Source organism: Otolemur garnettii, unplaced genomic scaffold (assembly GCF_000181295.1).
Source record: "Otolemur garnettii isolate 467f Iridium unplaced genomic scaffold, OtoGar3 scaffold00008, whole genome shotgun sequence".
NCBI classification, from domain to species: domain Eukaryota; kingdom Metazoa; phylum Chordata; class Mammalia; order Primates; family Galagidae; genus Otolemur; species Otolemur garnettii.
In genome coordinates this window covers 35,911,450-35,937,076 of record NW_003852403.1, presented here as the reverse complement: position 1 = coordinate 35,937,076, position 25,627 = coordinate 35,911,450, and the positions used below count along the sequence as shown (strand labels likewise).

Below are 25,627 nucleotides of genomic sequence, written 5' to 3'. Positions count from 1 at the left end.
CTCAGGTTTCATCAGATAAGAACAAAGAAAGTAATAACTGACAACCTGCTCTTCCTTAAGTTATATTAAACTGGGTTGTGTTGAAAGGGTTATGCTTAAAGGTGTATGTTGGGCAGATTATCAGATTATTAGGGAGGAGCTACTTATAGGGCGGGTAGTCACAAGATGTTTAAATGGATTAATGAAGTCATTGATGTCCAGTGCGCATGTGCAGAGAGATTTTATTGAATGTTAATGAGGTCATTGCTGTATAGTGCACATGCATAAGATTGGTTATATAAACCAACAGTAAATAAAGAAGCTCGACATTTTGCCTGAGTGAACAGGTGGTCACCTTTATTTAAAACACAATTTCAATAAGTGTGCTTATTCTTCGCCACATGGTTTTTTGGTGAGACCCTAATGGTAGCACCCTTACAGCAACAATGCACCTTGAATTATATCAAATAAGTTTTTGTATCTTTTGATATTTATACTTTTTTATATTTTGTTTTTGATCCTTACTTATTCTGATTACATGGTGAATGTTATGATTGGTTTTGATATAAAAAACCTAATATTTTTAAGTAAAGCCCATGGTATGATTATTACCTTTATCTCTTGTTTTTGTTCAGGTTGCATGTATGTTTCTGATGAATATTTGTCCACAATATTCTTTGCCTATTATATCTTTAATAGATTTTTGGTATAAGAATTATGCTAATCATATAAAATGAGTCAGAAAATATTTTTTCTCTATTTTCTGGAAATATTTGTACTAGAATAAGCTAGTTAAATTATTTTTGCTTGGCATTTTCTTTGTGAGGAAGGGTTTTTTGAATTAATTCACTTTTCACAAATAGATAATACAAGGTCTGACAATTAAGTTTGAAAACTAATCCTAAGAAAAAGCTACATACCTCATTGTCAAATATCACTATAGTCACCTTCAGAGTACTCCCCTTGGGAAGTCAGGCACTGGCACCAGCACTTAGTCCATCCTTGAAAGAAATTTTGTAACTCTTTTTCTGGAAGGGCCATGAGAGGTGGCATCAAACAGCACACAAAACATGTAACAATAATGAACACAAGACATTGCCACGTGTTGACATGATCACAACCGTGAGACACTGATATACCAAGGTTTATGAAACCTTACCAGGGTGTCTGTATGGTCCTGCCAACATAAGCACATGGTGGCCAGTTTGTGAACTTAATTGTCAGACTTCATATGATTACAGCTCATGTTCATATTTTCTACTTTTTCTTATGTTAGTTTGCTAGAATCCATTCATTTAAACTTATGCTTAATAGGCTATTTAGTGACATTACATTTTATTTCTTTGCTTCTGAGTGACATTGCTGGGGATTAATCAACATTATTGCAAAGAACCAATTTTTTTGCTCTGTAAGTTTTTCTACTTTTGTTACTTGCTGATTAATTTTATTATTTTAATTTTTCCCTTCACTTTTTATGAGATTAATTTCTTCTTCTTTGCCCAATTGGTTAAAGGTAAAAGTTTATATTCAGCAATTCTTTTCTTATGTAAGTATTAAAACTACAGATGTCCTATTCAGTGCTTTAAATGCATAACAAAATTTTAATTTCTTGTACTTTATTATTTAGGTTCAGAACACTTTCAGATTTTTCTTGTGGTTTTTGTCTTTATCTATGGGCTTTTAGAAAAATTTGTTTAACATTCAAATATTTGGAGCTTTCTAAGTATTTTAATTTTATTAGTATCTAACTTAACACCATTGTTATCTAAGAACAGGCTTTGTGGGGTATCAGTTTTTAGAAAGTTATTAAGATTTGTCCTATGACACAGTATATGGTGTACCATATGGTGTACCTTGGTGATTATCTATTGGCATTTGAAAAGAACACATATATTACAGTTGCTGTGCATGTTTTCCTATAAATATCATTTTGATCAAGACAGTTGTTTTGCTATTTCATAGTTTATAATTTTTATCTCATTATTTTAATTATTTTGAGATGGATGTTAAGATTTCCATTTATCTTTGTGATTTGTTTTTTAGTCTCTATAGTTTTGTAAGTTTTTCACCTATGTTTTTTAAAGTTGTTATTAGGTGATACATGCTTATGATTGTTCTATCTTCTAGATATGAAGATTTTAGCATTATGAAATGTCCTTCATTATTTCTGGGGAAGCTTCTTATCACAAATAATTTTATGTTAATATTTACAACAATAATTTGATATTAATATATAAAATTACATATGTTCACATATTTTATATTTGCTCAACTTTCTTATGCTTAGCCCTTGCATGGAATGTCTTTTACTATCCTTTTGCTGGTATTTTTCTGCATCTTTATATTTAATAGGCATTTTTGCAAATAGCATATTATTAGGCTTTATTTTCTTAAATTTGGTCTGACATTCTCTGTTTTTTACATAAAGTGTTTTATATAACTTTACATTTAATTGATATTACCCTTCTTATTATTTTTTTTTCCATTATCCCTCCCGAGGTTTCTTGTTATTAGAATGAGAGAGTAGGAGATAGAACTGAGACTGGATGCAGGGGGCTTGCAGGTCAGGTGCAGGTGTTAAAGCAAACAACCCTTAAGCAAAAGCTAACTAAAAGGTTTCATAACCACAGACAAGAACAGGCTTCCATCACCTTGTCAACTATATCTGTCACTTTACATAAATGTACCCCCAAGCCTTAAAATATTCCTCCCCTCAATTAATAAGACTTTAAAAAAATCAAAAAACACTTCTTCCTGGGCAGCTGCTCTTTTCAAGCCTCCCTCCTCTCTTACTCTTGAAGGAGTACACTTTTTCCTTTGATCATTCAATAAAAAAGCTGCTTGCTTGGTTTATATGATATGTACTAAAATTCTTTTCTCCAAGATCATCAAGAACCTGAAAACCCCTCCTACTCACAGCTAATATTGTAATATGTTGTTTTTGTTGCTTTTATTGGTGGTGTTTTTTTCTGTTTTTAATTTCCTCCCTCCTTTTCTGTTAATTATTTGTTAAAATTTTATTTTAAATCTTATTGTATTAGTTTGCTACCTCTACAAGAAAGTACCACACACTAAGTGATTTAAACAACAGAAGTTGTCTCAGAATTCTAAAGGCTAAAAGTCTAAAAATCAAGATGTTGGCATAGTTGGTTTCTTCTGAGGGCTATGAGGGAGGAATCTGTTTCAATCTACACTTTTTGCTTTGTAGATGGCCATCTCCATGTTCACATGGCTTTGTCCCGTTTGTGTGTCTTTTTCTAAATTTCACCTTTAAAAATGACAGATATCCAGGCCTATTATCCTAGTACCCAGGGGGCCATGGCGGGTGGATTGCCAGAGCTCAGGAGTTCACGACCAGCCTGAGCAAGAGCAAGACCCCATCTTTACTGAAAATAGAAAGACTAGCCAGGCTAGAATGGCTATGAGTATGGTTTCTACTGAATGTGCATTGATTTTGCACCATTATAAAGTTGCCGTGGTAAGTTGAACCATCATAAGTCAGGAACTATCTATATTTGTTTTTCTTCTATGTAATGTGTTGTCTGGCTTCCATGACATTTCCTTTTCATCCTTTGTTTTTGTCCATTTGATTCTGATGTGCCTAAATGTGGGTTTCTGTAAATTTATTTCCATTTTGGTCATTGAACTTCAAGGACTTAAAGTTTATATTTTTCCCATTTGTGGTAAATACTTGGAAATACTTATTTATCCAGATATTATTATTTCCAATCTTTCTAAGCTCATTCAGTAAAATTTTCATTGCAAATAATATAATTTTTAGTTCTAAACTTTTGATTTAGTTATTTGATAGTTTTAATTTTTCTGTTTATTTTCCATATCTCTTAATTTCACCTAACTACAATTTCTTTTACATCTGGGAACATATTTATAATAAGTGCTTATAAAAGTTATAGTCTGCTAACTCCAACATTTGAGTCATTTTAAGGTTAGTTTCTTATCCTGATTTCTATAAGTAAAATTTCTATCTTTATTCACATGTCTAGTAATCTTTGATTGTATAATGAAATTGTGGGTAATATACTGTAGAGACTCTGAATTTTGTTATAGTCATCTTAAGAGTGTTGACTTTGGTATCATAAAGCTGTTTATTTAGTTAAATTCCAAACTCCATGTCCTGAGGTAGATAGAATATGAAATTTTTGCTCCCTCTCTTTAGGCTTGCATGTATAGCTTTCTCTCAGGTTCCTTGTGTTTTTCAACACATGTGCTATTCAAAGCCAGGCAAGAATTTTGGTGGCAGTGGTGGTGGGATGTGTGTGTATATATATACAATATTTGACAATTAAGTTCACGAATTTCCCACTGTGTGAGTATGTTGGCAGCACTGTATGAACTAATCAGTGAGGGTTAATAACCTTGGTATATTGGTGTTTCATAGCTGTATTTATGTCAATATGTATTGTTGAGTGGCATTCATTATTGTTATTGTATGTTTTTGTGTGCCATCACAAGAACGTCAGAGTTTGAATTACAGCAATGAACATATATTAAATTTCTTGTTAAAATTGGCAAGAGTAGAAGTGAAATCAGGGACATGTCTGAATTTATGGTGATAATGCCATGAAGAAGATGACAGTGTACAAATGTATTAAATATTGTTCTGAGGGGAGAGAAAGTGTTACTGATGAAGAGAGGTCAGGGCGGCCAGTAATGAGAAGAATTAATGAAAATATTGCAAAAATTCATTGAATTGTGTATCAAAATTGTTGGCTGACTCTGAAAAGTATAGCACACCAAGTAAACATCAATAGAATAACAGTTAGGAAAAGTCTTTTTTATTTTTTCCAGTGACCTCTGAACTCTTTATTGGCATAAGTACATGCTGCTCTACTGCCTCAGTGTGTCAGAACTTTGGTGTCGTTGGTCTCAGACACCACTTTGCCGTCCACTATCCTGTGGGTGGTGGTCTTTTGGATGGTTTGTATGGAGTTGCTGCTGTCCAGGGCATCACCAAGGTTGAAGTCCTTCCCATCTTCCAGCAGCCAGCAGTAGGTGGCGATCTGAGCCGCTAGCTTGACCTTGATGTTCAGCAGTGCCTCATACTCCTGGGCCTGGCACTACCCCTCTGCCTGGGTCTGTGCCAGCTCTGACTCCAAATGCAGCAGGACCCCATTGAGTTGCTCCATCTGCATGGCGTAGCAGGCTTCCACCTCCCTCAGGCTGTCCTCCAACCTGGACTTCTGATTTCTCATGGAGTCCAGTTCGATCTCAAAGGACTGGACTTTACGTGTCAGCTCTGTGAGCATTGTCTTAGCAGCTCCGACCTCAGCACCACTGAGGTGCTCTCCTCAATCTGCTGGGACCAGGTCTCGGCCAGCTCATCATACTGGGTCCTCATGTCTGCCATGATCTTGTTCAGGTCCTGAGATTTGGGAGCATCTCCCTCCACAGTCAACCCAGAGTGGGCAACCTGAGCTTATAGGACTTTTACTTCCTCCTCGTGGTTCTTCTTCTGAAGAGCAGCTCCTTCTTGAGAGCCTCAATCTCTGACTCCAACTGCAATAGAGTGATATTGGTGTCATCAATGACCTTGCAAAGCTCATAGATGTCACTCTCCACAGATGGCACATGGCCAGTTCTGTCTCTTACTTGACTCCAAAGTCATCAGCAGCAAGATGGGCATTGTCAATCTGCAGAATGATGCAGGCATTGTCCACAGAATTGATAAAGATCTGAGCCCTCTGGTCCTTGATGGTCTTGAAGTAGTGCACCCAGTCTCTGACCTGGGGCCCCTTCTTCTCCAGGTGTTCCTGGATTTTGCTCTCCAGACTCTGATTATCGTTCTCCAGGTTCCTCACTCTGTCCAGGTAGGAGGCCAGGTGGTTGTTCAGTTCTTGCATGGTCTCTTTCTTGGTCTGGATGCCTCCTATTCCTGCCAGACCCCCAGCCATTCCCATGGCCAGGCCCCCGGACCCCCAGAGGCCCTGGAAGCTGGTGGGGTGGGACATGGAGATAGAGAAGCCTAAGCCCCTGGTGCCTGCATAGACGCTGGCTGTGCTGCTGGCAGACCTGACACTGTAGCTGGGCACCTGGACAGAGCCCAGGGACCGGTAATTGCTGGAGAAGGCAGTGGAATGAATAGTAAGGGACATGATGTCAGAAGAGGAGAGGACAAGACTTGGGGGAGCCGGGAGGAAAAGACTTAACTGAAAATCCTGGCATGAAAATGGTGTATGCAAAAATGACTCCAAAGGAGCTAACTGATGAACAAAAGCACAGTCGAAGTTTGCCGAGACATTTTAGAGAGGCAAGATAATGTTTTGGGTTGTGTTGTCACTGGTGATGAAACATGGGTATACCAATATAACCCTGGAACAAAATGTCGAAGTGCACAATAGAAGTCAGCCAATTCTCCAGGACCAAAATATTTCTGTCAGTCCAAATCAAGCGTCAAAACCATGTTGCTGGCTTGGCGCCTGTGGCTCAAGCGACTAAGGCGCCAGCCACCATACACCTGAGCTGGCGAGTTTGAATCCAGCCCGGTCCACCAAACAACAATGATGGCTGCAACCAAAAAATAGCTGAGTGTTGTGGTGGGTGCCTATAATCCCAGCTACTTGGGAGGTGGAGGAAGGAGACTCACTTGAGCCCAGGAGTTGGAGGTTGCTATGAGCTGTGATGCCATAGCACTCTACCCAGGGGGACAGCTTGAGGCTCTGTCACAAAAACAAAAACAAAAACAAAACCATGTTGCTAATCTTTTTATTATCCAAAGTATTGTTCCGTATGAATTTGTACTAACTGAACAAACAATTAACCTAGTTTACTATTTGGAAGTGCCAAAAGATGCATGAAAAAGTGAGATGAAAATGACCTGAACTTTTTGTCAACAACTAATGGCTGTTGTATCAAGACAGTGCACCAGCTAACACAGCACTGTGAGGGAGTTTTAAGCCAGTAAACAGATAACCGTATTGGAATACCCTCCCATCTCATTTGATCTGGTCCACCATAACTTTTTTCTTTACCCAAAGATAAAGGAAATATTGAAAGGAAGGAAATTTAATGACTCTCAGAATATCAAAGGTAATTGATGGTCATTCCAAAAAGAGTTCCAAAATTACTTTAAAGAATGGACTAGGCACTGGCATTAGTAGTGCATAGCTCCCCAGTGGGAGTGCTTTGGAGGTGACCATAGTGATATTCAGCAATGATGTATGTAGTACTTTCTCTAGGATGAATTTGTGAACTTAATAATCAGACCTTGTGTGTGCGTGTGTGTGTGTGTACACATATATACTTATATGTGTAAATGAATGAATTACTAATGTAACTTCTCTTTTCAGAGAATTTTGCATTCCTGAAATCTTTCTACTGACTTTAAAACTAGTGAGACTATAGCTTGTTGCTTGAGCTCTAGATATTGTTCTACATAGCAGTGTCCATGGGCAAAATATCACATGAACACAAGTCTCATATACTTTAGTTTCCTTATTTCAAATGTTGATGTCTCCATTTTTTGCCTGCCTTTGATTCCTGTCTTATATCTTTAAATAGTTATGCTTTATTTTAATATTTTGACTTGATTTATAGTCTTTAGTAAACTCAGTATAATATAAGCTACTCCACAACTCCTAGAAGCAGAACTCCATTAATATTAAAATTATATCAATTTTTTGAGCACAGATAATGAGGCATGTATATAGTTTTGGAGTCCTAAAAGAATTCACTAATGAACTATGTGTACAACAGAATATCCATAAATATCTGCTCATGTAATTGGATCTGGCTAAACTGAACTATTAGGTATAGCAACATAACAATTTGATAAAGTATTATGAAAATATCCCATGATGGCCTGAGATTTCTAGAAATTTAAGAAGTATAGTAATAAGCCACCATTTTTAAGATAATACCTTAAGTTATGCTTTCTATTTTTAACCTGGCTCTGAGGAATTAGGCTTAAGATGTTGCATTCTTTTTCCTGAGGTTATGGCTGTAAAACAGGGTGTTGCCACCAGGTGAAGATGGTTCCTTGGCTGGAGGCATATAAATCAACCACCTTAAGTCTAGGGCATATGAATGTTGGTAGCAATCTAAATGAATGCTAATGACTGCTTGGAGTTCAATCTTAAGGAAGATTTTATGGTTAACTCTAAATAAATCAGGAAAGAATGGCGTGAGCAAATATCCCGACCATCCATGGCCCCTGGAATGAAGAGTGGTGTCATATATGCCCTGGGTTTCTCACTTTGAACTAAGCTTTCTACTACATTAATTACCAAGAGGCAGACCTATGTTACTCAGTCCAGTGGTTTTTTTTTTTCCTATCATGGCTGCAGGAGAGAGCCACAGTAAATATTCCGCCTAACCAGTATATTTTATATTATATTTATATTACTTGTATGAATAGGTAACTGCAATTTTAAACTTTAAAAAATTATATAAAAGCAAAAAGGGTCTATTTGTAATCCTTTTGCTTCCCAACGTGGTTTCTAGGAACACCTTATGGTGAAAAATGAGAACTTGCTGCTTTTATTAGGGAGTTTACTCTTCTGCTGCTGCCCTAATTTTACCTAAGAAGCACATTATTGAAAATTCTTTAGCACAAGCAGAGTAAATTCTCAGAAATATCTAATAACATACACAGTTAACCCTGGGGCATTGCCAGCATTTTTTTTTTTGGTAGCATAATATTGCCTTTAAATATGCTTTTTAATTTTCCAATTATATATACCCACAGGGAAGGCTCATAGCAGCCATCACCTCTAGAGGAAAGGTGATAAGATCTTCTTATTCTAAAGTAAATTAAGGAATCTCATCAAATTGAAATTATTTGCTTTGTTTTAGGAATGTTAGTCTGCATATTCACTTCCTTATCCCTGCAGAAATAAGCTAGGAGTCATTCTTCAATAAATTTATATCTTGCACATAGGTTCTTTATAAAACCTTCACAAAAATGAAGGTAAGAAAGGGTTGAGATCTAATTGCCTTTGAAATATATAAAGCTAAAAGAGGAACATGATTACTTAAATGTATCTAATATAAATAAAAACATTTAGAAATCCAGTTAAACTCTATTGTAATTCATATTTATTCACCCCTTATTAACTCTACAAGGATTGACAGAGCACTAAATATTTTCCAGGCATCATCCTAGGTGATGACACAGCCTGATGCCCAGAGGGCTCATGGTGGAGGGGAATGCACATATATACATACAAACAAATTATTTCAATCTAGTTTCCTGATGCTATGGTAGAAGTTTGTGAAGACTATTGTGGGAGTGATACAGAGTTCCCCAATTAGGGCTGGGCAGGGAACAACATTAGTAGGTACAAGCAGGATCATATAACCAACTTGAACACAGACCACCTTCTCTGGATCAAAACAGGCTTATAAAAATCAGTCTGATCAGCATTTTATCTATGCTGCCACTTCTGGAGCAGAGAACACACCCTGAACCAAGATTGCATTTCTACACAGGGACAGTTTTAAAATAAGCTTCTGCCCATAGTTCCCTGGCTGATTGTGATATATTTCAGACATACATTTCAACTCCCTTAACTCCCCCCTGCCTGTAGGATAGAACAGCAGTGCATAACCCCCTAGACAAAGGCCCAAGCCAGCTGCCCACTCAGGGTCCCCCTATGCTGTGCCAGAGGTCTGACCTTCCTTCCTATCTGTCAATGAAATCTATCTTGTCACTTACTCGTGGTAGTCTGTGGATTAATTCTTTGAACTCCAAAGACCAAGGACCTGGCAGAGAGAGAGAGAGATCCTGGCTACAGGGGTCCTTTTGAGAGGTAACACTTAGTTTCATGTGTCCAAATGTTTACAGAGGCTTACAGGGGTATATACTAAATTCAAATGAATCTTTCTCCAAGATTCAAACAATATCATCAAGATCTTATCCTTCCTCATATTTAATATTTGATCCTGCTTCCTTGTTTTGTTATTGGTTTCATTTGAAAGAAGACTTTTTAAGTTCAAGATGGATTCTAGTAGCTCCTGGGGCTGCGTACTTTCTCATTTACATTCAGATAGAATATTTACCTTTTCCAGTAGCTGGAGAATGTCCAGGTATTGAGCCTCCAGAGGTCTTATTGGTCTGCTTTGTATTATGTGTCCATCCTTGAATCAGTCACCATGGCCAGGGAAAGCAAGTGGTAGTGAAAGGGTAGATGGAATTGGGGCTGGGGTAGGTATGAATTTCTTATCCTGAATGGCTTGGCAATTTGGGAGTATTTCTGGGAAAAAGAAAATAGATAATGTATACTGAGAAGGCAACAAATGAATGACTACTAAAATGAGCTCCATTCTGCTCCTCACACCCAGAACTATCTTCTCTGTCTTTAACTAACTAAAGTCTCCATCTTTTTTAATGGCTGAATAATATTATTCCTTGGTATACATATACCAGTTTGTTGATCCACTCATGGGTTAATGGGCACTTAGGTTGCTTCCATGACTTGGCAATTATGAATTGAGCTGCAATAAACATTCTAGTGCACATGTATTTATGGTAAAATTATTTTTGTTCTTCTGGGTAGACACCTAGTAATGGACTTGCAGGGTCAAATGGAAGGTCTACTTTTAGATCTTTGAGGATTCTCCATACTTCTCGCCAAAAGGTCTGTATTAGTTTGCAATTCTACCAGCAGTGTAGAAGTGTTCCCTTCTCTCCACATCTACACTGGCATTTGGTGCTTTGGGACTTTGTGATGTGGGTTAATCTTGCTGGGTTTAGGTGATATCTTAGAGTGGTTTTGATTTAGATTTCTCTTATGATTAAAGATGATGAGCACTTTTTCATATGTTCATTGGCCATTTGTCTGTCATCCTCCGAGAAGTTTATGTTCAAATCTCTTGCCCACTTATAGAGAGGGACCTCTGTGTATCTTATAGTTCCTTTCCTACAGATACCATCCCAGTTGATGTCAGTTTATGGACTTTCTACCCGAAGCTAACCCAGCTATCAAAGCAAATGGTTAACTCTGGGTTCATTCATTCATTCATTCATCATTTGCTGATTGCTTTATTCTGTACCAGCAGCATATTAGTGGTATTCAACAGTTTACCAAGACTTAGTCTCTACACACAGAGTATACATACATTCTAGTGGAGGAGATAAGGAAGTAAATGAAAGACAGAAATAACATGTTGAGGCCAGAGGTAGAGTGCAAGGAAGAATGTGGATGGAGCCTTTGACAGTGTTTGGGGGGCATTAAGGAAGCTTCCAGAGAAAGTAAAACCTGACAATAAATGAAGGATAAATAGGCATTAGAGGTGAAGAGGTGGGAGCACACCGTCCTGACCAGAGGGAACAGGTGGATTTTTCACGTGGTGAACCTTGATGCTGCTAAGTAACTATCTGGTACCCATTCTCTCTTTTCACCAAGTGAAATCCAATTTTATTCTAAACTAAGATGTGTCCACTCAAAAATATTTACCTCCAAGACTCTCTTCAGGTCTTTCTTAAAGCAAACAATAAAAAAAAAGTCTAAACAATGACAAACAAACAAAGAAAAAACAAAACCAGAAAAGCAGTGTTTGTCAAAGGCAGTGGAAAACATAATTTCAAGAAATAATTTCCCTGCATAAATAGATGTCCAGTTAGTTTTAAAGCTAAGCGGATTTTAAAAAACAATGTTACAAAATTAACATAGTTAACCAAAATTCATGTTACCAAAATACGTTTTCTCAATTTTTTCCTCCTTTTTAATATTTGTTAATTTTAAGAATCTCTGGAAAACTTTATTTTATTCCGATAATGGAAATTCATTAAAAATGCTCAATTAATGCTCTCAAATATTCAAATAAAAATTTGCATTTTAGTGCTTTGAGTGATAAATGTAAATGATCTCTAAAGTCCGTTAAAGCCTTGCCAGTATGCTTAGTAGGCAAGTCTCTTCTTTATTAATGAGCTTTTAGCAAAGGCATAAAAGGTTAAGTGATTAGGGAGGGAGAGGCTGCGGTAATGAAGGTGGGGACCTTTGCTGGTCTTTTTATTGTAAGCTGCTATTTGCCTTAAGTCAGTGTTTCTTTGCTGGGCAAATAGCACTTCTCAGACTTCATTGAAAGATTTCAGAGGGGTTGATTCAGTTAGAGGTCTTTGCTTCTTATAATTATTGTAACAGAAACTGGTCCCCAGTCACTTAATTATTCTTAAAATCCTGTCTGTGCTTATAATACTACCTTATAGAAGAAGATGCTATTTATGGCCCTGATTATATTAAAAGGAACATGACTTCTGTTACATGGAAGAGTCTTTATTTTCCTGGGTGCCATGGTTCAGTTGGGTATCAAGTTTTGAAATGACTCTGCATAAAAGTGGGAGAAGCAGTTGAAACTATATGAGTAATCTTGAATGAAAGAGCAGAGGAGGAAAGGAGTCATCAGGAGGTAGCAGATTGCACACTCTGCAGTGTGACTATGAGGACAGTCTACTAACATCATAGTTTTTTCAGTTTTTCCAGTTTCTTTACAAGTATTTTCAGTTTCTGTATGAGTAGAAGCTACCTCCTGTATTTTTTTTTAATCCTTCAAAGACTAAGACAAGTGCTTACTAAATACTGAAACCTGTAACTTTTAAGAACCAGAAGAAGCTCAATTTGCCCTGTTGTTCATATGTGCTCCAACCTGAACTGGTTGTTGATGTAGAGTGTAGGGATCATTTCAAAACTCATCCTTTTTCCCTCTGAAAGTTCACTGAGAGATCAACTCACAGTTAAGGCAGATTAATAAAAGAAACATTTACTTCCAGATACCACGTGCATGGGGGTAAGCACAGAATGATTACCTAACGTCTCAGAGATAGTCAGATGTCTTTGTAGATGCCTTTTAGGAGGGAGGGGGAGAATGTGAAATATGGGTGCAGCAAGTGGTTGCTGGGGAGGATGAATAGATGGGGAAACAGATTGCCTTGTAATTTAACCTAAGAGACAGGTATTGTGTTGTTGTTTAATTTTTTTTTACATACACATGTGTTTATTTGGTTTCCACTTTTTGCCTTCACAAAATTAAAAAGGCTTTAAAATTTAACAACAATAACAATGTTTATGATAAGGACCAGAAACAAAAACCTTGTAAAGAACGAACGAAGATAAACACATTCAGAAAAGAAATCAGACGATTGCTGTGACGAAGTATTAAGCAATAATAATAATAACGCAAAAAAGTAACATTCACATTGTCAAATAAGAGTATGTCTATCATAGAATGATTTGACTCTGAGGTTCAGTATGGAGTCATCAGTACTGTGTTTTAAGTGATTTGGGCCAGGTCTGCTAGCTTTTAAGGTGAGGAAAGGAAGTCAGTTATCTCCATTCGATCTTTTGTAGGGTCAGTCTGGTTTTTAATGTAGATAGAGGGAAATCCCCTTCCAATGCTTTCTAATTGTGAATGGCCTTTAATTCAAAATATTCTTTATGCCAAGTAGTCATATTTGGGGGTTAAATTTTCTTAGCTCTCTCAGGACTAAGGCTGTGGAGAAATGAGGTTTGTCTACCAATCCCCTGGGCCCATTCTCCCTTCTCCTGAGTGTCTAGAGACAGCTGTGGTGGTGACAATAGTGGCAGTGGTGGTAGCAGCACCCCAACTCCCTGGGCAGCAGACACATTGGGGTGCTCCTTCATTCAGAACACTAAGTAGGGGCCTTGGCAGTAGTGGCTTTCCTGGTAGGTCGGTTCTGAATTGTTTTGTGTGTTCTTTTGAAGGCTCTGACTAGATTCTGCTGAGGAGTCCTGGCCAAAAACCTATGTGTGATATTTCAAGCTCAGCTATAGATGAGGACAAAAGCTTTACCTGGAAGACCTCATAGGGGAACTCTTCCTCCCCAGCCCTGACTTGCTGAATAGCAGGCCAGTGCCTTGTAGTCTAAGGAGAATTGCAATGAAGAACTCAAGAACCCCTTCCTCGTGCTCTTAAACACAGTTCATTCAGAAGGTTCTTCCCTGGGGCCTTCCTGCTGGGACTTTCCTCCTCAGGTGCCCCTGCTGTTAAACAGGGACCAAATCTGCAGGTGCAGGTACAGGTCTGAAGAGTGGTTCCCAGGGTTGGGACACAGAAACCAGAGACGCTAGTCAGCGGGAAGGGACGGAAGGAAAAGGCAGTACACCTGTCAATTATTTGGTAACATCCCTCAACCCCATAAGCCCACCCTCGGGTCAGGCCAATAACGGAAACCGGCTGGGCGTCCTCAGCGTTTCCGTCTTGGAGACTGACTGTTCTTCTCTCTGGAATGCATCTTCGCTTTGCATAGCTTCCTTCTTTTTGGCAGTAAAAGCTATTTATGTGGAGTTGCTTTTTGTCTGTGATCACTCCATTGCTTGGGCTCTGCTTGTGATTCTTCCAAGAAAGGGCTAAAGGAACAGGACAACTGTCCACAAAGGGCAAGACTTGCATTGCTGAGGCCTCCTTATTCCTGGAGTAGAAGGAAACTTGAAGACACTGCCCACACCCCACTGATTTGATACTTTCCTATTCCTAATTCTCCTCTCTGACTATAGCTTCCTGCTCCAAGGTCCATAAAACTTTTTTTTTTATTTGGGGTTTCCTCACTAGTGTGGGCTCACGTCTCTTTCACCAGTGCAGTGCACCTTCCGTGGGGACACTGGAGTGGCGTTGGGAGGTAGGGGGGTTGTCGGTGCTTTTTCTAGTTGCAGCCTCCCGCTTCTACTATAGCAGTAAGTGATTAACGGCTTGACTGTGCCTTCCGTCTTGGCCTGTCACTTCGATCAGCTACTCCAACAATGGGTAGCTCTGCTTTCCAATCCTGATCCTGGCACTGCTGTTCCAGGTCAACTGATGGTTTTATTTAAAGCATCTTATATAAAATCCTTTTTATTTTAAAATCCCTAGTGTGGTTTCTTTTTCTTACATTGAGCTATGACCACTGCAGGATTTGTTAACTTAAAATAGAGCTGGTTTAGTTTAGTAGTCAAGAAGATATTGTAGGCAGGGAAGCTGGAGATTCTTATCATGCCACCACAAGCATTTGATAAAACTAATACTGCGGTTCCTTGAAAACAGGTGTGAACGGCTGAATCTGAAGCTCTAAGATAATAAATTAGAAACAGTCAGAATGTGGATAGGTGATAAATGCTACTTGCTGCTTTTAAGCAGTATTAAAAAGAGATAAACTGAAGAAAAAATTATCTTGTTTGCAAGCAGAGTTGAAAAGAACACAACTCAGCTATGGACGGCTTTTCCTGGTTATCGCCTACAATGAATATTGACTGATAGCCCAGTATTTGGGGGCCCCTCAGGTTGGAGAGGCCAATTGCTTCTACTTTAGATTATAAGAGATAAAATCTCAGCCTTCTTACAAATTTCCCATTAAGTATTTTTTTGCCAGACAGTGGGAACCAACTCAACAGCAAGATTAAAGGTGTTGCTTTTGGATGTAAGCCTACTGTTACAGATGCCCTTGCCAACACCTACGCATAGAGACCTGTGTCTGACACATAGGAATGATCAATACTAGTTGTTGTTAATATTGTTTTTTGAATTAGAAAGTAGGGTAATGACTTTTATTCTGAGGATTGTGAGGATTTTGGTAAAATGAGGCGACCCAGATTTAACTAATAATCATTTCTAATTGACTATGTTCTTTTAGAATTTGTAGGTGAAAGACAAGATCTATGTTAATTGTTCTTAGTGTATAATCCAATTGAGAAAATCAAAGGATCACTGGATACATTATCTATGAAGTCTTTGTCTTTAAACATCTCCTCAGTTCATCTAGGATGGTAGACCAATACGTTACACATTGTCCTGGAACATATTGTGTGGAGCTATTATAGAACTTTAAAAGCATTAAGGAGGGTGTATTAATCTGTATTCTCTGTTGCCATGAGAAGATAACACAGAATGTGTGGCTTAGACAACAGGAATCAACCTCTCACAGGTCTGGAGACTAGAAGTTCACGATGAAGGTGTTAATAAGTTTAATTTCTCCTGAGGTTTCTCTCCTTGGTCACCTCTTGCTGTGTCTTTACATGGCCTTTCCTTTGTGTGCGCACATCCTTAGTGTCTCTTCCTCTTCTTATAAAGGGACAAGTTATTAGATTAAGATCCCACCCTTATGGCCTTAGTCAATCTTAATTACTTCTTTAAATGTCCTATCTCTGCATACACTCCCAGTTGGGGTTGGACTAGAGTTTTACATAAAAACTTGGGGTGAGGGGAAATAATTCAGTTTGTAACAGAAGGGACGATTAATTCTTTTTAGGAAGGACAGTTGTGGAAGACCATAACAAAGAGGTAAAATTTCAGCTGAATGTTAAAGGATGCAATAAATTTCATAAGGTACAAAAAGTGACAAAAGGGGACATTCTAATCAGAGGAAACAGGAAGTGTGTATTTATGTGGTGTTGTGTTCGGGAAAAGGCAAGAAATCTGAGTTAGCTGGTGTAAAATGCAGTTACAAGACATACTGCTAAGTGCTTTGGTGGATACACTTATATGTAATATCAGTAAAATATATATATGGGAAAAACGTCTTCCTTAGACAGCCAACTCCCAATTGCTTGGAAAGTGATAAATCAAACATCCGAATGCAAGTTACTAGCAAAGTTAAACTAAAACAGACAAATAATGTCTTAAGCTGTCACCCTGGGTAGAGTGCCATGGCAACACAGCTCACAGTAACCTCAAACTCTTGGGGGTAAGCAATTCTCTTGCCTCAGTTTCCCAAGTACCTGGTAGTACAGGTGCCCACCATAATGCCCAGCTATTTTTTTTGTTGTTGTTATTGTTGCAGTTGTCATTGTTGTTTTAGCTGGCCTGGACCAGGTTGCAACCTACCAGCCTCAGTGTATGTGGCCAGTACACTACTCACTGAGCTACATGTGTCACCCAATGTCATACATTTTTATTAAACAAAAATATAAGATAGACAGAAAAGGGAAATTACAAAATAACTGAGGATAAATTAAAAAATAGACATAACAATAGAAAAGAGAATCTCTTGATATGGTTTGTTTCAGTGGTCAGTGGTATCCTATTTTAATTTATATCTTATTTGAAAAGTAACTTCTAAAGATAAGATGTTTTTAATTTCCCATTAAACATCTAGAAAGCAAAGAGCTTGCTCTAGAATTTGGACTGGGCACAAATTTTTCCACTAGGGAACCTTGGCAATATCTGGAAGTTGTCACAACTGGGAGAGATGACAATGCTAGTAGCATATAGTATGTAGAGGCCACTGTTAGACATCTATAGAATACATTCCATCTTCTACAATAATGATTTATCTGGGCAAAATTGCTAATAGTACTGATGTTGGACAAACTCTGCATTAGAGGCATGGACATTTTTACTAAGTTTTTGGTCTTTTGTACTGATTCTATCTTTTAAAAAGTCTTTGAAATGTATATTAATGGGTTAGTATACATCCTATATATCTTTTGCTCTGCCAGTTGAGAGAGTGTAGAAGCAACACCACCCTAACAGTAATGATCTTACTACTCAGATCTTAGTTACTACTATAATTTCATTCTCTAATAAAGTGAGGGACCCTTGGTGAAATGAGTGATTCTAGTATTGGGGCAGAAAATACATAAGATGAACTTAGAGTATCTTGTAATGCCAGAAAGTAAGGATGTTTTCAAAATAAAATACCATGATGATAGGAGTATATCAAAGAGACACAGAAACTAACTGAATGACCTCACAATAGCCAAAGATGAAATAATTTGATTTTTAGCAGCACAATTAAGTAGTATTGAATTACAGTCCAAAACATCCTTGGGTGGGATATAATGAATATGGCACTATACCTTTGAGGCGTTTCTTCCCCCAACCTATACTCCTATTTTAATCATGAGGAAAACATCAGAAAAAAATCTCAATTGAGAGACATTTTACAAAATACCCAGCTAGCATTTCTCAAAATTGTCAAAGTTGTCAATAACAAAGGAAGTGTGAGACATTGGTGCAACTAAGAGGAACCAGAGGAAATATGACAACCACACATAATGTGGTGTATTGTTGTTGGGCTCCTACAATAGGAAAAGGACATTAGGTGATAACTAAAACAATCTAAATAAGGTGCTGACTTTAGTTCATATGTATATTAACATTGGTTCATTAACAGTTTCAAAAGGATCCTTTGTATTAAAACTCTGACTCTATATGTTGATGTTTGTCTGCTGGCGACTTTTAAGTCTTACCTGTCTATCATCCCTTTCTGCTTCACATCTGGACAAACTAATAAGAAAGCTCGAATGCTCCTTTTTTGGTACTGGTGGGAGATGCAAACCACTTAACTCATTCCCACACACAGAAACCTTCACGTTGGCCCAAACCTTTAACCCTAAGAATAGGTGACATCACCAATGTGGCAGGATAGACAGCTCCAAAGTTTCCTTTCATCCACATGTGCACCAAATAAACATCTATCCACAGATCAATTCCCTTTGAGAAAATTCAAGAATAGTAGGAAGATTGTCACCCACCAGGCAACTGAGAAAATACCCCCTAAAAATGGGTAGGGAAATCTGAGGCATAAACCTCATCCCAGGCACTATGCTACAAAACTGAGAAAGGAATATCCAACATCCAGTTGGCCACTGTGAACAAGAGGGCTTGAACCTCAAATATAAAGGCCAAATCCTAAGTTTACACATGGGTTTACTCTCAACTCACTAACCATAAGAGTGGTAGGGATGAGACATGTAGGGGATTTCCTTTGTGTTCCTCTGGACTATAGGAAAAATGGTTGGAAGTTGAGAGGAGTGTGCAAGCAATAATAGAAGGGGTTTAAATTATAGCCCTCTGTTTACCCCGAACCCTACACTTCCAGAGGCTGCCAGGTAGCCTGGCTTCTAACTTGAATTGGGGAGTTAAAGAGACAGTTGTTAACACCACCAGGAATTTGCACTCACACCATGTGCCCCTTCTAGAGGACTGTGTCCTAAATATCCTAGATATGGGAGCAGTAGGGACCAGGATATACTATATCTGCCTACACCACATGAAAAAAGAGGAATATTTCAACAGGCATGCAAACTCCTTCCAGGGACTTCACTGGAAACCATCTCAATTTGCTCCCCTGGAGTAATATAGAGAAGGTACCTCAAAAATGCAACTACCTGTTCTTTATCAGAATGGGTTTAGGTCCCAAATCAAGAGCCCCAGTTTAAAGAAAATGCCTCCGAAAGGACTATATTCTAAATCTAGTAGCTTTGGGAATAAAAGGGACTAGGGAACTCCCTTCATCCAAGAACAAAGAGATGGTTTTATAAATGCTCATACACTTCTGAGAGGTAAACTGCCTTGGAGCAGTGTAGAAGAAGAACATGCAGCTCTCAAATTATCTCCAGAAAGAGCTTATGTGACACACTTTTAGTGGCTATTGATGGGCCGGTCTTTAATGAACTTTCATCAAGAAGCCATTAGGGCAAACAAACAATAACTTTTGGGTACCCAGAGTCAGAGTTTGGCACTCCATGAGACCTCTCTTCAGTTTCCCCTAGAGTCAAGAAAAATGAGCACGTGAGAATATATTGCAAACAGAAAAACAGGGTAAATCTCCAAATTCAACTTGAGTCAAGCAGGGTTTTTTATTTACTTGACAATAATTCAAAATAATAGTTATAAAGTGCTTTCAGAGGTCAAGATAGCAATGCAAGAACAACTTGAGAACTTGAACAAAGAGATAGTATTGAAAGTACCAAATAAAAATTATTGATCTGAAATATGCTATAACCAAACTGAAAACCTTAATAGAAGGTATAATAATAAACTTGATCAGCAGAAGAAAGAATCAGTGAGTTTGAAGACAGAAGACTTGAAATCATTCAATATGAGGAGAAAAAAGAAAAAAATGAAAAAGTGTAAAGATAGCTTAAGATATCTATGTGATAAAAATGTGGAACAGCTTAAAAATTATTGGCATGCCTGAAAGAGGAGAAAAAGAGAAAGAGACGGAAAATACATTCAAAGAATTAATGGCATAAAACTTTCCAACTATGGGGAAGGATTGAAAGCCAGATCCAGGAAGACCATAAAATGCCAAATGAGATGAATCCAAAGAGATCCATACAAAAGACAGAGAGTGTTGAAAGTAGCAAGGAAAAAGTGAATTGTCATGTAAAGGGAAATTTCCATAAGATGACTGCAGAGTTTTCAGCAAAAACCTAAAGTCAAAAAGGAGCAGGATGATACATTCAAAATTCCAAAAGAAAAAGAGTACCAACCAAGAATACTAAACCAAGCAACTCTGACTTTTAAAAATGAAAGGGTGAAGACTTTCTCAGAAAAACAAAAGCTGAGCTTATTGCCACTAGACTTTATTACAAAAAATTGCTAAAGAAAGTTCTTAGCTGAAATAAGAGGATGATAATTAGTAACATAAAATTATTTAAAAGCAGGCAACTCACTGGTTAAAGTAAGTATACTGTCAAATTCAGAACACTCTAATTCTTAAATCAATTAAATCTGTAGATAAAGGTTAAAAGCAAAACCATTAAGGATAACTGAAAGAATTTGCAAAGACATAAATATTATAAAAATATATAAAGTGTGACATCAAAAGCAAAACATGAAAAGAAGTGAAATAAAAGTGGGAAATTGATATATGCAGTCACAATTAAGATATTGTCAGCTTAAATTAGCCTGTTCTAAGTTAAGAAATTTTATATTAGCCTGAGGATAACCACAAGAAAAAGCCAATAATAGATACACAAAAGATAAAAAGAAAACTAAAGCATGCCAGTACAGAAACCATTAAATCACAAAGGAAGAAAATGAAAGAAGAAAAAGGAAAAAAGAATCTACAAAACAGCTGGAAAACAGTAAACAAAGTGAAAAGAGTAAGTTCATACGCATTAATAATAAGCTTGAATGTAAATGCATTAAATTCTGTACTTAAAATATATAGAGTGGGGGCTGAATGGGTTAAAAAATAAAAACAAGACTCAATCATATGCTACTTACAATAGACCCACCTTACCATTTAGGACACACATAGACTAAAGGCAAAGAGATGGGAAAAGATATTCCATATAGCTACAAACCAAAAGGGAGGAGTAGCTAGCTATACTAATATCAGTAAAACAGGTTTAAGTCAAAAACTGTAAAAGAGATAGAGTCATTACACAATGATACAGATGTCAATTCAGCAAAAGAATATAGCATTTGTAAACCTACATGCACATAATACTGGAGGATCTGAACATATAAAACAAGTATTAATATCTCCGAAGGGAGAGATAGACTGCAAAACAATAATAGTAGGGGACTTTCACATCCGATTTTCAGCAATGGACTGATCATCCAGACCAAAAAATCAACAAAGAAAAATCAAAGTTAAAACTACACTCAAGATCAAATGGATCTAACTGGCATTTTTAAAAAATTTTATTAAGTCAAATACACATAGATCATGAATACATTCATGCATATGTGGGGTACAATGTGCTGATTCTTTTTTTGTACAATCTAACATGGTTACATCAAACCAATCATCATAGTTTTCACTTCATTTACTTGATTATTGTGCCAAAACATCTATGTTCTACATTTCACAGATTTGACTTGTACCCTTGTCATATGCTCCATAGGTGTGGTCAAAGAGCATTTTATCCAACAGCTACTGAATACACATTCTTCTTATGAGCACATGAAGCATTCTCTTGGACAGACCATATGTTAGGACATAAAATGAGACTAAATAAATTTTTGAAAATCAAAATTATATGCAGTATCTTTTGATCATACTGGAATAAAACTAGAAATAATAAGAGGAACTGTAGAAACTGTGATTATACAGAAATTTAGCAGCATGCTCCTGAACAGCCAATGGGTCATGAACATATTAGGAAAGAAATTTAAAATTTCTTGAAATAAAATGGAACTTGATGATATGTGCTATTGAAACTCAGTTGTGTTGTAGCTTTGAATTGCTGCTTGGTGTTAACTTTTGCCTGGGCTAGAATAGCCATTCTTGACCTGCTTTTCAAAATTCAGGTGGAGGAGAGGATGCTTTTAAGAGCTCTTGAGGGAGAGCATGTGAAATTCTTATTGTTTGTGTATGGTCTCTGCATTATGACCTTGCTGCCTGAAATCTCAAAGCCCTCTCAAATTGTTATTAGGTACTAGACAACTCTCCATTATGAAGGAGGCATATAATATATAGTATGTAATAACGATTTTATAGTTTAAAATATTTTTATATTGCGAGTCCTTAGGTTAACGTAATGAGAACTGTGTGTCAAGTTCTGTGGATTTATTTCGCATTCTGTCCTGGTAAAATGAATGTGCCGTGAAGTGCTATTCTCCCTTTATCTGAATAGGTGCTTTATCATCACAGAGGCAATGTGAATTAGGTCCTGCTCTCTTGACATAATCAAAAGAAGACACTTCTTTTGCTATAGCTAGTAATGTTAATCTGAGTAATGTTGCACATCTTCAGATTTGTGAAGCACTTTCAACCAAATCCAAAGCATGATTTTTGATATTTCTCTCCCTCTGGCATTGGACAGACTGGAAATTCATTGCAACTCTTTCATCACATTGAATTAAATTGCTTAGGTCTTTGAATCTGTGTGAACTCAGATATCCTTGTACAACTATTACAGTGCTCCATATTCAGGACTCATAGTGAGGCCAGTACCTGAAGCTGAGGGCGTGCTGGGTCGTAAGGAAATAGTGCAGACACAAAGCTGAAAGCCCCCACTCCTCACTTCCCTTGTCCCCTGGCTCTTTCTGTGACATAGGGAAGTCTGCTTGAAGACTTAGTTCCCTCTTATGTAAAATGAGAGGATCCAGCATTGGTGATCTGAATCTAACATTTTATAGGTCTGCAATTGCACTGTAGGAGCTTAGTTCCTTTCACATGATCTGTGAGAACTATATTTTGAATTTTGTTAATCATTAAGTCTGAATTTCTGTAGCTTTGAGTTCTGGAGGTAGCATAACTGTCCACAAATAATTTATGTATTTAGATCTAGATTTAGATAGATTTATATTAAGGAAGATATATACGATTAGTCTTGTTTACAATTTTCACGGATGAATGTAAATAAGAGATTGGTAGTGGAAAGGCGTGGGACTCTATTTGGTTTAACTCCATTCCACACAATTTTTGGCTGGATGAAGAGTCTATCTATTTCATCAGTTCACTTTCTGCTTCTCAGTTGACTTTCTGTTACTGACAGGCCTTTGGAAGGCTGTTGCGCAACTACTGCTTCAGAAAGTACTTGTTTCAGAGGCATAGCTTGGGTTCTGTCTGTACCCATTTGTAAAACAGATATTCTTGAGAAAATCAGCTCACAGAAAGCATCATATTAACATGGGTATGTGGGGATCATAGAGTTAAGGGAGGTCAGGAAGGATTTTGGAGGTGCCAATAGGATTTGAAAGTGGCTTCTCATTCGAGACTGGAGAATAAGCAGAAGGGTATCAAGTTTGCATCCCTAGGTGTCCTTAAATGGGTGATAATCTGGGCAGACTTAATAAAACAACCTTAGATTTTATTATTATTTTGATTACATGTGTATAATGTAATCATCCTGATTACATGTGTTCAAGAACACAATAAATTGTAATCGTAGAGAAGCCACAGGCATCCAGTTACCCTGAGTCCAGAGCCATGTTCCTCACTATGTAGGTTTCCTGTCTTTCTCAGCCTAATCAAAATCCTAATGTGCTTAACGGCTGAAATTGCTAAGATCCTTAACTTTATATGGAAATGAAAAGGTCCTAGAATAGAGAAAATAATTTTGAAAAGGAATAAAGTTAGATGAATTTCACCACCTACTGTTAAGTAGATAGCATGGTATTTGCGTGGAGAGGAACAGAACAACATAACATATAAAGCCCATAAATAAAGATACATGTGGGATTGATCGATTTTTAACAAGCTTCAAGGTTATGCAGTGGCAAAAAGCTTTGTAGTTTTAATAAATGGTACTAAAACAACCAAATAAAAAAATGAACCACAATCTTTACTTCGTGCCTTACATATAAATTAATTTGAACTGTATTACAGACCTATAAGAAATACCACCATAAAACTTCTCAAAAAGAAAAAGGAAACTATCCTTATGAACGTTGGATAGGCAAACTTTTTGACAGGATATAAAAACCACTAAATATTTTAAAAATTACACTTATTAAAATTAAAATCACCTGCTCTTCAAAAGGAATTGTTAAGAAAACAAAAAGCCAAGGCATGAACTGGGGGGAGAAAATAGTTGCAACATATATCTGACAAAAGATTTTTTATCAAAAAGAAATTAATATAATGCCTTTACTGTAACATACAGAGAAATACAATAAATAATTTTACATACAATATACAAGTATAGTACTCTCTTCTTTTTATTTTCATGGTAGTTGAATTCCTGGAAATTTCAATGTATATTAAAATTATGCAAACTACACTGTTTTTATGTGTTACACACAATTAGGTTCTCGCTTGTGTAATCAGTATCAAGTTTTTCGCTAGCAAGAAAGTCTTATGGCACATTCCAAAGTTGAGCAGGCTACAATTATTAGATGTGTGAGATTAACTCATTGGAGCCCCAGACTAATAAACACTCTCAGGTTTCCTTAATCATTGTAACAATCAAAACACTTCCCGTACAAATTTCTAAAGTTTTTCCTAAGGGGTAGTTCTGTCTATGAAGGGAACTACAGTTCCTTTCTGTGACCAAGAAAAAAACATCTTTTTCTGTCTCGGGCAATACCTTCTTGTCTATTCCCATTGCCTTGTTTCCTCCTGTAGACAAATGGTAAAATAAAGGTCCAGGAGTTTCTATGTTTTAAAATATTTATTCATTTTTGACATAAGGTTATTTTATTAGTAAATCGATGGCAACCACCTTTGCTGAATTGCTGCCTGGCACGTAGAAAGAAGCCAGCAGCTGCTTCCTTGGCTGGTTGCCCACAAAAGCTGACAAATTGAATACTTTCAACCTTGACAGTAAATGAAATGTTTTTAGAGAGATGCCAGATTAAAAGCTGGACCCTGAAAATACCAGGCATAGATGAAAAGACCCCTCAGGCTAGATCTATGAGTCCTGCTAGGCTTCAAGTTAACAGTGCCCGGAGTTTCTGCTCTCCACCTTGATTGGAAAGATGCCCCGGAGCATCTGTCTTTGGTCATGGCTCCACACAGGCTTTGCTTTCCAGAGCAACCTCTTCTTGAGAAGGATCCAGAAACAGTGCTCCTTTTGTCTCTTTGTGGCTTTTACTAACATAAACTTCATGTTTTCTGTCTCATGTTTATTCAGTATATTACAAGGGTATAGTGATTTTAAAAAAATGATACTGACATGGAAACAGAAAATGGATTTAGACTAACAGATATGCCGGTTGAAAAACAGCATGGTCTTTTCACTAGGCACATAGTTGCCTTCATGCTTTGGAGAAGGCAAAACATGCTCCAACTTCAGTGACCGTGGACAGTCCCTCAGATGGTTTTGAGAATAAAAAGGAGAAAGCAGACAATTCCAGAAATACACTGCACTATACATCGTTCCAAATACAGCCCCCACTTTGAAAATACCCCTTCTGATTGGAGCCTTCATCAGCAGGCTCTGTCATAAGAAATGGTGACTCATTCTGAGATTATGTTCTTGGAGTTTTTTTGCAGATATTAAGGTCTTAGTAAAATGTGTCCAACAGAGTCAAGCTAGCAATAAAGTGATCCAGAATAATAGTAAAAACTCCCTTT

At 37.3% G+C, this 25,627-nt stretch overlaps 1 pseudogene; it reads right to left on the bottom strand.

Annotated features, from left to right (window-relative positions):
• Positions 1–4,835: 4,835 nt before the first annotated feature.
• Positions 4,836–6,092, bottom strand: LOC100960119 (annotated as a pseudogene).
• Between the last annotated feature and the right edge of the window lie 19,535 nt (positions 6,093–25,627).